At 43.3% G+C, this 16260-nt stretch overlaps 1 pseudogene across 1 annotated transcript in view; it reads left to right on the top strand.

The window, feature by feature from the left end:
- The window catches only part of LOC311137544 (cytosolic carboxypeptidase 4-like), a 226011-nt pseudogene that overhangs the window by 118354 nt on the left and 91397 nt on the right, over positions 1 to 16260 (top strand). Inside the window, exon 17 of the transcript in view lies at positions 9029 to 9209. The product of the transcript in view is annotated as a cytosolic carboxypeptidase 4-like (transcript). The remainder of the gene's footprint in view (positions 1 to 9028; positions 9210 to 16260) is intronic.

The raw sequence follows: 16260 nt of genomic DNA, 5'->3' as shown, positions 1-16260 counted from the left end.
CACAGAGTTACATATGGGGTAAAACAAAACAAAGTCAAAAATACAACAGAAATACAATTAATATACAGTGTGCAAATTTAGCAAGTTATGGAGGTAAGGCAATAAAATAGGCTATAGTGCAAAATAATTACAATTTAGTATTAACACTGGAATGATGTGCAAGAGATGATGTGCAAATAGAGATACTGGGGTACAAATGAGCAAAATAAATAACAATATAGGGATGAGGTAGTTGGGCGGGCTAATTTCAGATGGGCTGTGTACAGGTGCAGTGATCGGTAAGGTGCTCTGACAACTGATGCTTAAAGTTAGTGAGGGAGATAAGTGTCTCCAGCTTCAGAGATTTTTGCAATTTGTTCCAGTCATTGGCAGCAGAGAACTGGAAGGAATTGCGGCCAAAGGAGGTGTTGGCTTTGGGGATGACCAGTGAGATATACCCGCTGGAGCGCAGACTACGGGTGGGTGTTGCTATGGTGACCAATGAGCTAAGATAAGGGCGGGGATTTGCCTAGCAGTGATTTATAGATGGCCTGGAGCCAGTGGGTTTGGCGACGAATATGTAGTGAGGACCAGCCAACAAGAGCGTACAAGTCACAGTGGTGGGTATTATATGGGGCTTTGGAGACAAAACGGATGGCACTGTGATAGACAACATCCAATTTGCTGAGTAGAGTGTTGGAGGCTATTTTGTAAATGACATCGCCGAAGTCAAGGATCGGTAGGATAGTCAGTTTTACGAGGGCATGTTTGGCAGCATGAGTGAAGGAGGCTTTGTTGCGAAATAGGAAACCGATTCTAGATTTAACTTTGGATTGGAGATTCTTAATGTGAGTCTGGAAGGAGAGTTTACAGTCTAACCAGACACCTAGATATTTGTAGTTGCCCACATACTCTAGGTCAGACCCGTCTAGAGTAGTGATTCTAGTCGGGTGGGCGGGTGCAAGCAGCGTTCGGTTGAAGAGCATGCATTTAGTTTTACTAGTGTTTAAGAGCAGTTGGAGGCTACTGAAGGAGTGTTGTATGGAATTGAAGCTCGTTTGGAGGTTTGTTAACACAGTGTCCAATGAAGGGCCAGATGTATACAAAATGGTGTCGTCTGCGTAGAGGTGGATCTGAGAGTCACCAGCAGCAAGAGCGACGTCATTGATATACACAGAGAAAAGAGTTGGCCCAAGAATTGAACCCTGTGGCACCCCCATAGAGACTGCCATAGGTCCAGACAACAGGCCCTCCGATTTGACACATTGAACTCTATCTGAGAAGTAGTTGGTGAACCAGGCGAGGCAGTCATTTGAGAAACCAAGGCTATTTAGTCTGCCAATAAGAATGCGGTGGTTGACAGAGTCGAAAGCCTTGGCCAGGTCAATGAAAACGGCTGCACAGTACTGTCTATTATCGATCGCGGTTATAATATCATTTAGGACCTTGAGCGTGGCTGAAGTGCACCCATGACCAGCTCGGAAACCGGATTGCATAGCGGAGAAGGTACGGTGGGATTCGAAATGGTCGGTGATCTGTTTGTTGACTTGGCTTTCAAAAACTTTTGAAAGGCAGGGCAGGATGGATATGGGTCTGTAACAGTTTGGATCTAGAGTGTCACCCCCTTTGAAGAGGGGGATGACCGCGGCAGCTTTCCAATCTCTGGGGATCTCAGACGTTACGAAAGAGAGGTTGAACAGGCTAGTAATAGGGGTTGCGACAATTTCGGCAGGCTAGTTTTAGAAAGAAAGGGTCCAGATTGTCTAGCCCAGATGATTTGTAAGGGTCCAGATTTTGCAGCTCTTTTAGAACATCAGCTGTCTGGATTTGTGTGAAGGAGAAGCGGGGGGGGCATGGGCAAGTTGCAGCGGAGGGTGCAGAGCTGGTGGCCGGGGTAGTGGTAGCCAGGTGGAAAGCATGGCCAGCCGTAGCAAAATGCTTGTTGAAATTCTCGATTATTGTAGATTTATCGGTGGTGATAGTGTTTCCTAGCCTCAGTGCAGTGGGCAGCTGGGAGGAAGTGCTCTTATTTTCCATGGACTTTACAGTGTCCCAAAACTTTTTGGAGTTAGTGCTACAGGATGCAATTTTTTTTTGAAAAAGTTAGCCTTTGCTTTCCTAACTGCTTGTGTATATTGGTTCCTAACTTCCCTGAAAAGTTGCATATCACGGGGGCTATTTGATGCTAATGCAGTACGCCACAGGATGTTTTTGTGCTGGTCAAGGGCAGTCAAGTCTGAGGAGAACCAGGGGCTATATCTGTTCTTAGTTCTGTATTTTTTGAATGGGGCATGTCTATTTAAGATTGAGAGGAAATTACTTTTAAAGAACAACCAGGCATCCTCTACTGACGGAATGAGATCTATATCCATCCAGGATACCTGGGCCAGGTCAATTAGGAAGGCCTGCTCGCTGAAGTGTTTTTGGGAGCGTTTGACAGTGATGAGGGGTGGTCGTTTGACCGCGGACCCGTTACGGACGCAGGCAATAAGGCAGTGATCGCTGAGATCCTGGTTGAAGACAGCGGAGGTGTATTTAGAGGGTAAGTTAGTCAGGATGATATCTATGAGGGTACCCATGTTTACGGATTTAGGGTTGTACCTGGTAGGTTCGTTGATAATTTGTGTGAGATTGAGGGCATCTAGTTTAGATTGTAGGATGGCCGGGGTGTTAAGCATATCCCAATTTAGGTCACCAAGCAGTACGAACTCTGAGGATAGATGGGGGGCAATCAATTCACATATGGTGTCCAGGGCACAGCTGGGGGCTGAGGGGGGTCTGTAGCAAGCGGCAACAGTGAGAGATTTATTTCTGGAAAGGTGGATTTTTAGAAGTAGAAGCTCAAACTGTTTGGGCACAGACCTGGATAGTATGATGGAGCTCTGCAGGCTATCTACATTTACATTTACATTTACGTCATTTAGCAGACGCTCTTATCCAGAGCGACTTACAGTTAGTGAATACATATTTATTTTATTTTTTTATACTGGCCCCCCGTGGGAATCGAACCCACAACCCTGGCGTTGCAAACGCCATGCTCTATCAACTGAGCTACATCCCGGCCGGCCATTCCCTCCCCTACCCTGGACGACGCTGGGCCAATTGTGCGCCGCCCATGAGTCTCCCGGTCGCGGCCGGCTGCGACAGAGCCTGGATTCGAACCAGGATCTCTAGTGACACAGTTAGCACTGCGATGCAGTGCCTTAGACCACTGCGCCACTCTCTACAGTAGATTGCAACTCCACCCCCTTTGGCAGTTCTATCTAGATGGAAAATGTTATAGTTGGGGATGGAAATTTCAGAATTTTTGGTGGCCTTCCTAAGCCAGGATTCAGACACTGCTAGAACATCAGGGTTGGCGGAGTGTGCTAACGCAGTGAATAACTCAAACTTAGGAAGGAGGCTTCTGATATTTATGTGCAGAAAACCAAGACTTTTACGGTTACAGAAGTCAACAAATGATAGCTCCTGGGGAGTAGGAGTGATACTGGGGGCTGCAGGGCCTGGGTTAGCCTCTACATCACCAGAGGAACAGAGGAGGACTAGAATAAGGATACGACTAAAGGCTTTAAGAACTGGTCTTCTAGTGCGTTGGGTACATAGAATAAAGGGGGCAGTTCTCCGGGCGTTGTAGAAAAGATTCAGGGCATTATGTACAGAAAAGGATATGGAAGGATATGAGTACAGTTCAGGTAACCCTAAGCGTTGGGTAACAATGAAAGAGATAGCGTCATTGGAGGCATCGATTGAGCCGGTCTCGGCGTGTATGGGGGGAGGAACAAAGGAACTATATGAGGCAGTTTGAGAGGGACTAGGGGTTCTACATTGAAATTGTATAATAAGAACTAGGTACACTGCCGATTTTGCAGGTTTTCCTACTTACAAAGCATGTAGAGGTCTGTAATTTTTATCATAGGTACACTTCAACTGTGAGAGACGGAAACTAAAACAAAAATCCAGAAAATCACATTGTATGATTTTTAAGTAATTAATTTGCATTTTATTGCATGACATAAGTATTTGATCACCTACCAACCAGTAAGAATTCCGTCTCTCACAGACCTGTTCGTTTTTCTTTAAGAAGCCCTCCTGTTCTCCACTCATTACCTGTATTAACTGCACCTGTTTGAACTCGTTACCTGTATAAAAGACACCTGTCCACACACTCAATCAAACAGACTCCAACCTCTCCACAATGGCAAAGACCAGAGAGATGTGTAAGGACATCAGGGATACAATTGTAGACCTGCACAAGGCTGGGATGGGCTACAGGACAATAGGCAAGCAGCTTGGTGAGAAGGCAACAACTGTTTGCGCAATTATTAGAAAATGGAAGAAGTTCAAGATGACGGTCAATCACCATCGGTCTGGGGCTCCATGCAAGATCTCACCTCGTGGGGCATCAATAATCATGAGGAAGGTGAGGGATCAGCCCAGAACTACATGGCAGGACCTGGTCAATGACCTGAAGAGAGCTGGGACCACAGTCTCAAAGAAAACCATTAGTAACACACTACGCCGTCATGGATAAAAATCCTGCAGCGCACGCAAGGTCCCCCTGCTCAAGCCAGCGCATGTCCAGGCCCGTCTGAAGTTTGCCAATAACCATCTGGATGATCCAGAGGAAGAATGGGAGAAGGTCATGTGGTCTGATGAGACAAAAATAGAGCTTTTTGGTCTAAACTCCACTCGCCGTGTTTGGAGGAAGAAGAAGGATGAGTACAACCCCAAGAACACCATCCCAACCGTGAAGCATGGAGGTGGAAACATCAATCTTTGGGGATGCTTTTCTGCAAAGGGGACAGGACAACTGCACCGTATGAGGGGAGGATGGATGGGGCCATGTATCGCGAGATCTTGGCCAACAACCTCCTTCCCTCAGTAAGAGCATTGAAGATGGGTCGTGGCTGGGTCTTCCAGCATGACAACGACCCGAAACACACAGCCAGGGCAACTAAGGAGTGGCTCCGTAAGAAGCATCTCAAGGTCCTGGAGTGGCCTATCCAGTCTCCAGACCTAAACCCAACATAAAATCTTTGGAGGGAGCTGAAAGTCCGTATTGCCCAGCGACAGCCCCGAAACCTGAAGGATCTGGAGAAGGTCTGTATGGAGGAGTGGGCCAAAATCCCTGCTGCAGTGTGTGTAAACCTGGTCAAGACCTACAGGAAACGTATGATCTCTGTAATTGCAAACAAAGGTTTCTGTACCAAAAATTAAGTTCTGCTTTTCTGATGTATCAAATACTTATGTCATGCAATAAAATGCAAATTAATTACTTAAAAATCATACAATGTGATTTTCTGGATTTTTGTTTTAGATTCCGTCTCTCACAGTTACAAAAATTACAGACCTCAACATGCTTTGTAAGTAGGAAAACCTGCAAAATCGGCAGTGTATCAAATACTTGTTCTCCCCACTGTAGATGTGGCCGGGGAGTGGGGGGGGGGGGGGTGAAGAAAGTTTTGGAAACCCTGCTTTAGGGGTATCTGTTTGGGGTACCTTTTTGGGGTAAGCTGGGGTAACTGTTTGGGGTTGCTTGGAGTTGTTTGGTGTTGTTTGTGGTACTTTGGAGTTGTTTGGTGTACTTTGGGGTACCTGTTTGGTGTTGTTTGGGGTACGTTGGGGTGCTTTAGGTTTCCTGTTTGGGGTACTTTGCGGTACCTGTTCTGGGTTGTTTGGTGGTGTTTGGGGTGAGTAGTAAGACCCTTGGCTAATGATATTGGTACACAAGCCTAACAACCAGGCACATTACAGTATCACACAGAGAGAAGAGAATGAAAAAGTGACCTCCCTTTAGAACACTGTCATGCTAAATGAGATTATGTTTGATAATGAACAATCTCTGAAATGAGCCTGAGCGCAATTGGACTGTAACATATTTAATTAATACATTTGAAAATTAAAGCTGCATTGATTATAAATGGACAACCCTGATTTGTACTAATTAGACCTGATTTGCATATACAGGAAAGGATTACAGAGATAGGTTTTGATTGCTCAAGGCCTGCTTTGTACTTCTGCGTGTGCATGCGAGGCAGCCTCTCTCTGCCAATACTGTGTTTGTCTCACTAATTGCCATTTGATCAGTTATTTCTTCAATTTAATATTTTTGTAACTTTCACTCACAGCTTGTTGCCTCCTCCTCGCCTCAGGTGGTGCACAACATACAAGCTGGTTGTTTTGAGGGTTCGGTTGCTGCATCTGACAGCTATTTGGAGATGATTTTTAGGGTGTTGAAGATGAAACTGTGAGGAACGGGTCAACAGAGGTCTGGTTATAACTAAACCAAGGTTTCTTCCTGCATAGGAAACCACCTAAGCCCCCTTTTGAGCCAGGAACAACCCTGTAAACCAGTGTGAGGAAAAGGACCAGCCTTTTAGTTCTCCCTTTCAGCTGCAATCTTCCCTATTAGGGTATGTTTGATCTGTTATTGTGGACCCAAGTGATGGGGCACCATGGATGGAGTGGTTTGATCTAAAAAAGCCTTATGAGAATAGGGTAGACAGAGCTTTGAATCACAACACAAGGGAACATGGAACTAATGGAAAACCCAGACACTTTATCCAAACATGCGTTTCACTGTGATTTATCAATGGAAAGCTTGTCTTCATCTCAGTAACAACAAGTTCACACCAGAACACATATGGTACATTTTCCCCTTTGTTTTGGTTTAAATAGCAAGCGTTCCATGGCCAGATGAATTACTTGGTTGGATAGTCACCCAAAGGGACTAAAGTGTGGCACTTAATCACCAAGTTGCTCAGTGAGAAAGCCCTTGATGGAGACTCCAGCACCACTTACACCCCATGGGAGATGACGGATGCACCTGTCTAAGTGGGTGAGTGGCAGAGAGGGGAGATGGATCAACAACCACCATTAGTCAGTATATATAGTGGAAAGGGGCTGGGGGTTGGAGTGGGTTAGCAACCAGAAATGTTTATGTCAACTTGTTATCTTCACACTTCCACAAACAAGCCATTCCTCTCAGACATGTTCAGTCTAATGTACAGTCAATTCATAGCAATTCATCCCCAATATAAGTTGGATAGTAGTGCTGCTTGTGGTCCAGTGCATTATAATGTAAGGATAAGTGATCGTGGTAAAAGAGAGGCTAATGTTAACCGAAGTGAGGGGCTTGTACAGTGAATGTGTTTATTGTATTTTTAAAAGTGGTTATTTTCTGAATGTTTTTGTTGCTTATACTACAGGATGATAACTTACTGGCAATACATCATGAAATAAAACACATACTCTATAGTGGTCCAGGCTTTATAATAAGACAGTAATTGTCTTGAATTATACCATAGAGGAAGTATTCTGCAGATTAACACAGTACAGTACACCCATTTGAAAACATACAATCATGGGTGCACATGCACACAAAACACACACATTTCAGGGTATTGTAGATGTTGTCAGCAGGTGGTGCGTTTGCTCAGATAGCCAGGAAGCAGAAGGGGATAGAGAGACAAAGAAACACATTTCCAACCTGCTCTCTGTATGACAGCTTGGCTGATGATACCTGTGTGCCAGAGACATGTCCATATCAAAGGGAAAACACACATAGCCTGGCTGTGTGCATCTCTCTACCCACTGCTGAGAGTATAGGTAGCTTGCCTTGGCTTGTGTGGGATTGGCAAGGGGAACTGTTGATGAATCTGATCGCTCGATGCCTTTCAGAACACGCCTACACCTCTCCATACTTTACACTTTACATGTGCCAAGAGTAAGCATTATTAGGCTTTGAATAGAGACGATGAATGGAAATGGGGTCAAGATTACTGTAGTTATGGAGAGGAATGTGTGAAAGCCTACTATGTTGTTAGCCTGTTTGAGTTGCTCTCCAGTTACAAGTTCATCCTAGTGTTGCTGCTTGTTTGATTCATTTGTGCTGTTGCACCATAAGGAGATATTACAGTTCAGGAGCATAGGTTTGACTTGTTGAGGAATGGGAAAAACCCACAATGGATAGGCTACACATACTACTTCACACAGTGTGTATGAAAGAGACGCACGAGAACCCTTTTTCTTCCAAAATATAAATTATACATTTTTCCAGTTTTAAGCAGGCTGCTCTTGCAGGGAATTGAGTCCCATGCTTCTGGCTGTTGTGATATTTATTACTCTAATTTTATCTTCTGGACACTTCCATAAGATGCCTGCATTCCCACTCAGTCACTTTTGAAAGTTTAATCTATTTCATTTTTGCAAAAGACTCAAATTAATCTTGTGCTTTCCGATGAAGATTTATTTTCTCCATTCCATTTATATAATTTCACTCTCTGCATTGTTATGCATTCGGCTATACTCTCATCACGTATCATTGTTGTCAACACAGGACCACCTGCAGACAAATTATGTCTCGTTAAATTAAGGTGAAAGTATGAGATTTCTGCTATATCTCATTTTGTTTCACAAAAACAAATCACTTATTAATTCAACCTGATTGCTCAGGCTCACAAGGATTCAATTAAATATATAAATGAAATGAAGCATAAAGAAGGTATACACTTTATAGGCCTAGCAGAAACTCATTACTGAGTGATCAGTGCAGGAGTCAGATGAATTTGTCTCTTCTGTGGCTGTCTTTTGTAGAGTGGCAGCCCTGGCCACAATAGCCGGGCTAAATTAACATTTGATGTGCCTTTGAAAACATATCCATCTTCTCACTTTTTAAAAATAAAGTTTTTTTCACAGGACCTGCTGTATAGATGCTGCCCTATAGACTCGTGTACAGAATGTATTACATGCTTCAGAAATGGTATTACCTTTTTCAAAACAAGGGGGACCTGTATAGGACAGACACACATTTTGAGTAAACCATAACAATGCATGTGTGTTTAGATGTGGATTTATGATCTGTAGAGAGCCTTGTTCTGATTGGACATGACATTACATAACATAACGTGGAAGAAGTGGTGGCTAGAGGATTTACTGTAGAAAGTGTAACTAATACCTTCAGTGTGGAAACTATAGTGGCGGACTAGCGGTCATTGTGTAACCCTGTCTCCCTCCCTCCCCCTTCTACCCTCTCCCTCCACCTCCCCAGGTAACCGCCCGTGTGTGATGCTGACAGCGCGGGTCCACCCTGGGGAGAGTAATGCCATCTGGGTGATGAAGGGAACCCTGGAGTTCCTGTGTAGCAGTGACCCGATCGCCGAGAGCCTGAGGGAGGCCTACATCTTTAAGATTATCCCCATGCTCAATCCCGACCGGGTCATCAACGGTGCGTACGTACTCTGCACTCTGACACCCACCCTGACACCCATGTTAACCGGGACTTGGTCATTTAGCTAGGCAGTACAGGAAGCTAACCTGTATGTCCAGGTTACTGCAGGGTCATCTTACTGACACAGAGGGTATGCAATGTCAAGTGAGTCTGTGGCATCTTCATACTGTCAATAGAGGAAGCTTAATTAATGTGTAGGGAGTTTGAGCCACAGGGTTGGAGTCCATTCATTCCAACTCAAAATTCGGAATTGAATTCTGCAGTTTGGCACATCGCCATGATATGGTGTTGAAGTGTAACTCTCATATTTGATCCCATTCAGTAGTACACCAGTACTTAACAAAAGCTACAACATCATATTGATAGTCTTATTCATGGACTGGAGGTGACCGATAAGCCTCCACACCCCTCTGTACACATCACTGTACACATCAAAATCCCCAAACTCATTTGTTAATGCCGTTAGCATACATAATATACATGTTGGAAGAGTCATAACCCTTTCAAATAGAAATTGTGATTTGATATGTTGAAAGGTCACATTTGCTCATACCAGTTTCACCACAGATCTCAGGAAGACGTAAATGCACTTTACATGAATCAGAGCTAATCTGAGATCTGAGCTGTCTGACTATGTTAAACCGTCGTTTATATTTCCTCCTTTGTTCATAAAGCCATGCTATGAAGAAGAAGACACAACATTTACTTTGGCTTGAACATTGGACTTATTGAAATATGTACGCCTCTAGCATTTTCACAATCCATCTCCCTTGGCAACTGATTGTGCTGTCAACTTGTTTGCTGTATCGGGGAAGACAAATATAAACAAGTGCACTTGTTTCACTGTGCACTCGCTTGACTTTGCTACTATTTTCAGTGCACACATACCGCATGAAGTATTGGTTCTTAATTTCTACAGATGTAAGATCTTAATTGAATCACCCTGTTGCAGGATAACTTTTCTTTAAAACATTTAGTGTATTTTAGGTTTAAAAAGGCTTCTGAAGTTTGTAATTTTCCCTTACAAAAAATTTATCAACCCCTACAAAAATGGCAATGAATTATATTCCATTTAATAGTTCACATTTCCTGTTGCTGCAGGATTATTTTCCTGTTGTAGCAAACTGGCTCAAATTTAGATCCTACATATGTACGAGTCTGATAGCCCAATCTGCATCACAAGACTGGTCTCACCAGAGGGAGATGTAAACTGAGCTGACTTTTTGACTAACAGCCTTTTGCTTTGCTGTTATCTTCCTGATTGCAGAGAGAGGGTGATGACAGTGTGCTAGATGCTTGTATTTAGCAGGGGACCACACAGTAAGAGGTGAGAACAGAGTAGTGTGTGTCGGTAGGGAATCCACTAGTCTAAAACCAGGAGTACCACATGCACAGCCACATACCTATGTCTGACTGTGACACTAACTGACAGCTTTCATGTGAAATCCCCCGTGCTCTGTGCAGCAGCATCCTTCCCAGCTGTGCATGTCAGCAAAATTGACTATTTCTTTATATTAGACAATGCTGTGAAATCTAAGAAGACGGGGAAACCGAGTGTATATTTCTTAACTTCAGTGACTGGTTTTGGAAATGCATTTAGAGCACGCTGGAATTGGGCATTTGAGGGCAATGCTGTGAAAGACGAATTATTGATTTTCGCCATTATAGCTTATTGGACAAGCCATTTGAGGTTGGAGCATGACACATTGGAGTCCATTGTTGACAAAGGCAGCATGTGTTCAGTTGTAAACGACACTGCTCTGTAGGGCTATCTACTCAATGTGCCAGATGAGAACTAGTAAAACATAAATACTCCACAAGTGGGCTACTAACACCATGCACACGGCAGTAAATTGCTTGATGTATTTATCCCTTTGTTACATCTGTGTTCTGTTAGAGGAATTAAGCATCAATGAATAAACTGGGGCGGCAGGTAGCTTAGTGGTTAAGAGTGGTGTGCCAGTAACCGAAAGGTCGCTGGTTCTAATCCCCGAGCCGACTAGGTGAAAAATCTGTCGATGTGCCCTTGAGCAAGGCACTTAACCCTAATTGCTCCTGTAAGTTGCTCTGGATAAGAGCGTCTGCTAAATGACTAAAATGAAAATGTAAAACTCACTGAGAATTTGAGATATTTTACACAAAATCTCATTATTAGATCTGAGCAGTTAATTGTCCCTGAAATTGAATTAGTTTTCTGTGAGAGATGATAAAAGACGTTGGCATTGCACGGTGCCATATCACTTCGGTTGCAAAGCTACCGGTAATTTACCAAAGTTACGGAATCTTCAGTAATTTAGGTAATTAACAGAAAATATATGGCAATCTATCGTAACTATGGTGATTTTATACTTCACTAACTTTTAAAACATTTATTCATATATTATTCATTTCTTATATCTGTGTCCAAATTGTCTATGAGTTTCTTTTAGATAGACCATCTAGTTCAAGAGAAAATAGCCTAATTAATCAAAAAAGCATCTAATTAACAATGGAGTTATTATCAATTATCTCTGCAACTCTTCCAACTGTTGACTTTTCTTCACACCTGCCACCAGTTTGATGGCAAAACATTGACAACAAATACATATTGCCATAGTAAAAAAATAAAAGTATGTTCTTTCATATGTTTGGGGAGTCTCCCACATGCCTTTTGGCGAACACTAAACGTGTTTGCTTATTTTTTTCTTTAAGCAATGGCTTTTTTTCTGGCCACTCTTCCGTAAATCCCAGCTCTGTGGAGTGTGGGCTTAAAGTGGTCCTATGGACAGATACTCCAATCTCCACTGTGGAGCTTTGCAGGTCCTTCAGTGCTATCTTTGGTCTCTTTGTTGCCTCTGATTAATGCCCTCCTTGCCTGGTCCGTGAGTTTTGGTGGGCGGCCCTCTCTTGGCAGGTTTGTTGTGGTGCCACATTCTTTCAATTTTTTTATAATGGATTTAATTGTGCTCCGTGGGATGTTCAAAGTTTCAGATTTTTTTTTGTAACACAACCCTGATCTGTACTTCTCCACAACTTTGTCCCTGACCTGTTTGGAGAGCTCCTTGGTCTTCATGGTGCCGCTTGCTTGGTGGTGCCCCTTGCTTAGTGGTGTTGCAGACTCTGGGGCCTTTCAGAACAGGTGTATATATACTGAGATCATGTGACAGATCATGTGACACTTAGATTGCACACAGGTGGACTTTATTTAACTAATTATGCGACTTCTGAAGGTAATTGGTTGCACCAGATCTGATTTAGGGGCTTCATAGCAAAGGGGGTGAATACTAATAACACTTTTCCGTTATTTATATTTTAGAATTTTTTGAAACAAGTTATTTTTTCCATTGCACTTCACCAATTTGGACTATTTTGTGTATGTCCATTAAATTAAATCCAAATAAAAATCAATTTAAATTACAGGTTGTAATGCAACAAAATAGGAAAAACGCCAAGGGGGATGAATACTTTTGCAAGGCACTGTACAAAGGCCACATAGAGGGCCAGAGATAGTTACAGATGTGATAATCTGAAGTACCAAAGGGCCACTAGATGTCTTGTGATAGATTACATAAAATCCTTGAACGATACCAACATTCTGTTAGTTTACTGGTAAACTTTGAAAGATTCCAGTAATATACCCTCCCTTTTCAACCCTACTTCTGATACTCTGCTTTATTGGGAGATGGGAGATATTAAGACTTCTTGTTGCCACCCATCTTTTCCACGTGTCTGATCAGAGTGTGTGTTGGAGTAGCATGCTCTGTACCGCTCTAGACCAGTCTCCAGCTGTCTGGCTGTACCCAACCCATCCTGTCTTCACAGACAGCCTGAGCATTTTTCTTTGCCCTATTTTTTTTCCGTTGTCAAATAAATTCTGACTTGAATTCTGACCTGGCCATGCTCTGAAGGCAACCCACACATGTCCTGAATGCTTTGATGCTGCTGACTCTGCTTGGTTTGGAGGCAGACATTCGTTTTGAGTCACCGTCAAAATCAGCAATACCCTCGACTCAATAGAACATTTCCCTGAGATTCATGGGTTGTCACACATGTTGGATACTAGCACACTTTGGAATTGAACTTTGTTGGAACAGCCTGTGTGGATGTACCGTATGTGCGTACATACGTATGATTGCCCATGTGTAAGTGTTTAAGTGTGATAATATTCTGCTATTATAGCAGGGGGTTGCTCGGGAAAGACAACATGTTATTTTTAGCCTGTTTGATTTAGTGGATGATATTTACCCAAGACAGGCCTCCTCAGTTAAGTCTCTTTGACTGCTGGGACTCCTCAGCTCGGCTGATTTGAGAAGTCTGAGGCTGCGTCTCACATCTTGTCTTTGTCAGCCTGTCTCCATTGCCTCTGCACCATTGATGTTTATCACTGGTGTGAACAGATTGTTGTGAACAGATTGTAATTTACAGCACTGACCTTGGGAGTGGAGGAACAGAGGATTGCATTAAGTAGCCCCTGGGGAAGGAGGACTTCCTTTAGCCAAATCTGAGAACCTGTTAAAGTTCATAATCTTGATATCATGTAGAAATATGTCTCAAGGTTTTTTTTAAAATCACAACCAGAGATGGAGGCCATAACACGACATTGACATTTCAGTCAGGCAATATTAATTTGTACTTTCACCTTGAGGGATTTGTCTTGTAGTCCCTTATATGTATTTCTCTCTCATTCTGCCGTGCCCAGCGTTGAAGGGTTTCACATAAACATGACAGAGCAGCAGAGAGCAGGAGGATTCTACATTAGAGTTGACAGTTTAGCTGATCAGCTTTATACCAGTAATGTTTGAACAGAATGTCAGCACCAGGCAGCCCTTTAATTACCATTGTCAATGGTGCTATCACCGTAACACAGAGGACCTTAGGCTATGCAGATGCACAATGCGACAAAGGACACAAATGGATGGGACAAATGTTTTGACAGAATTTTTGCATTTCTGTTCCCTCTTTACATGCAGTGGGAGTGGGATCGCTGACCATAACATTGGAGGTCACATTTGAGCATAGTCCAATGCCCCAGAGAAGGGATGATTGTGTCAATGGCATCAGTTTGCCTCAATTACAGTTGAGCGTATCCAGATATTAGGCTCAGTAGGGTGCTCTCGGTCTTTCCATCTCTTGAACAAGGACTATCCTTGCCCCAAGCTCAGAGAATCAGAAAAAGGCCTGATCCCATTCCATGTTTATTGCTGACACAGAAAGAGCATTTATTCTCAAGGTAGAAGCTGGCCAGATCACATTGGAGAATAGTTTTCTTCCTGGACTGGAGCCAGTACAAGCCATTTTGTCTTATTGTGTTTTTCATTAGGAGAGAGGAGGTTTCTACCTACCTCTATAAACTGCTGTGTTTAGTATTTTTGTTTAAAATTTTTATTTAAGTAGAGTGGTACTTTCCAAAGTTTTTTATGATCCTTTTTCATCATGGAACCTGTTAAGAGTAATTTGGAATGTCTGCTGTTGTTTCTCTACTTGCCATATGTTGCCATGATGCAGTCTGTTTCCTCACTCCTTCACCCTCCATCAGCTACAAGTCTGTACAGGCATTAGTTTTGACTCAGCTTTTCTTTAGAGGTTACAGCAAATGTTCTACCCTCCACCTCCTGAAATTATGTAGCCAGTTTTTTGTATCTCTGTAAAAGATATTAAGGCACGTTTGTACAATTTGTATAAAACTGCATTGTTGGTTAAGGGCTTGTAAGGAAACATTTCACGGTGCAAGCATTGTATTCGGTGCATGTGACAAATAACATTTCATTTGATTTTGATTTGAAGAGTTGAAAGATGAATGTTCATGCCACTTCACGGTTTTCACTGCCTGTCGTTGATAAACCCAGGAGAGATAAACAGGTCAGCCACCCTCCCTGCCATGAACACAAGGGAGTGCAGGAGCTGAGCAGAGGAAGCATGGAGCTGAGCTGTTTTAAAATGTTTTGATGCATGGGGCGGTCCAGCATGTGACATTGACATAATGTGGAGGCCCCAGTAGGTTGGATTGAGACAGGCCCATGATGAATGGAGGATATTCCACGCTGTTCATCATTCCACAGCAGGGCTAACGTTGACCACAGCCAAGCCTGTCCACCTGCCCCATACCTCCCTCTCCTCCTCCCCCTCACAACCCTCCTCCCTCCGTCCAGTGTTCTGGCACAGGTGATGGCCACCTTGATCAAACGGGTCAAAGGATGAGAATTGCCCACGGTTCTCTTCTTCCTCTGAGGCAGGTTAATCAGTAGGCTCCTCTCCTCTCTGTGGGGGAGAGAGGTAATGAGTCACTATCTCCTGGCCTCCCAGGCTTTGTTATGCCTCTTCAGTCCAGATCAATACTCTGGCATTTGAGTCATGGAGAAATACAATAACAAGAATACAAAGCATCACAATTTGTGGTTGTCCATTTGGTGATGTATTCATTAGTGTGCTTACAATAGTAGCAAGGCACACATTAACTTGTACATCATAAACTTTATTGTTATTAGAGTGCTTGAAATGGCAAGGGCTCTCATGAAACTGCCCATATTCATTACTTCTACTTCTTCTTGTTATTGTATTTCATCCAAACCTGTCAGTGGGTGCTGTAGGTGGGTGTGGTGCAGGAATCAGATGCAGGACGCAGAAAGATAAGTCCAATAGACTTTAGTGAACAGCACACTCAAATTCACGAGTCAAACGCCCGGAGGCGAGAAAGTCCGCACACAGGCGAAAACCAAAAGGCGCACAAAACAGTGCGTAAATAACCTCCTAACACAGAGGAGGAAAATACGAAATGCACAAGGCAAACAGTAGCGCACAAAACACGACAGCGAAACAATAACACACAAACACAGACACACACAACGAGAACTAAATAGAACACTAACGAGGACTAACTAGACACAGGTGTACAACATCAAGACCAAACCAAACGAACATGAAACATAGATCGGTGGCAGCTAGTACTCCGGAGACGACGACCGCCGAAGCCTGCCCGAACCAGGAGGAGGAGCAGCCTCGGCCGAAACCGTGACAAAACCTTTCATCTACTGCTGAAGCTAGACATACAGTACAGCTCCAAACCTACTATTAAA

The sequence above is a fragment of the Coregonus lavaretus genome, assembly GCF_964263955.1.
Source record: "Coregonus lavaretus genome assembly, chromosome: 11".
In the NCBI taxonomy this organism is placed as follows: Eukaryota; Metazoa; Chordata; class Actinopteri; order Salmoniformes; family Salmonidae; genus Coregonus; species Coregonus lavaretus.
Note: the sequence above shows the minus strand (reverse complement) of the source record. Positions and strands in the feature narration are given on the sequence as shown.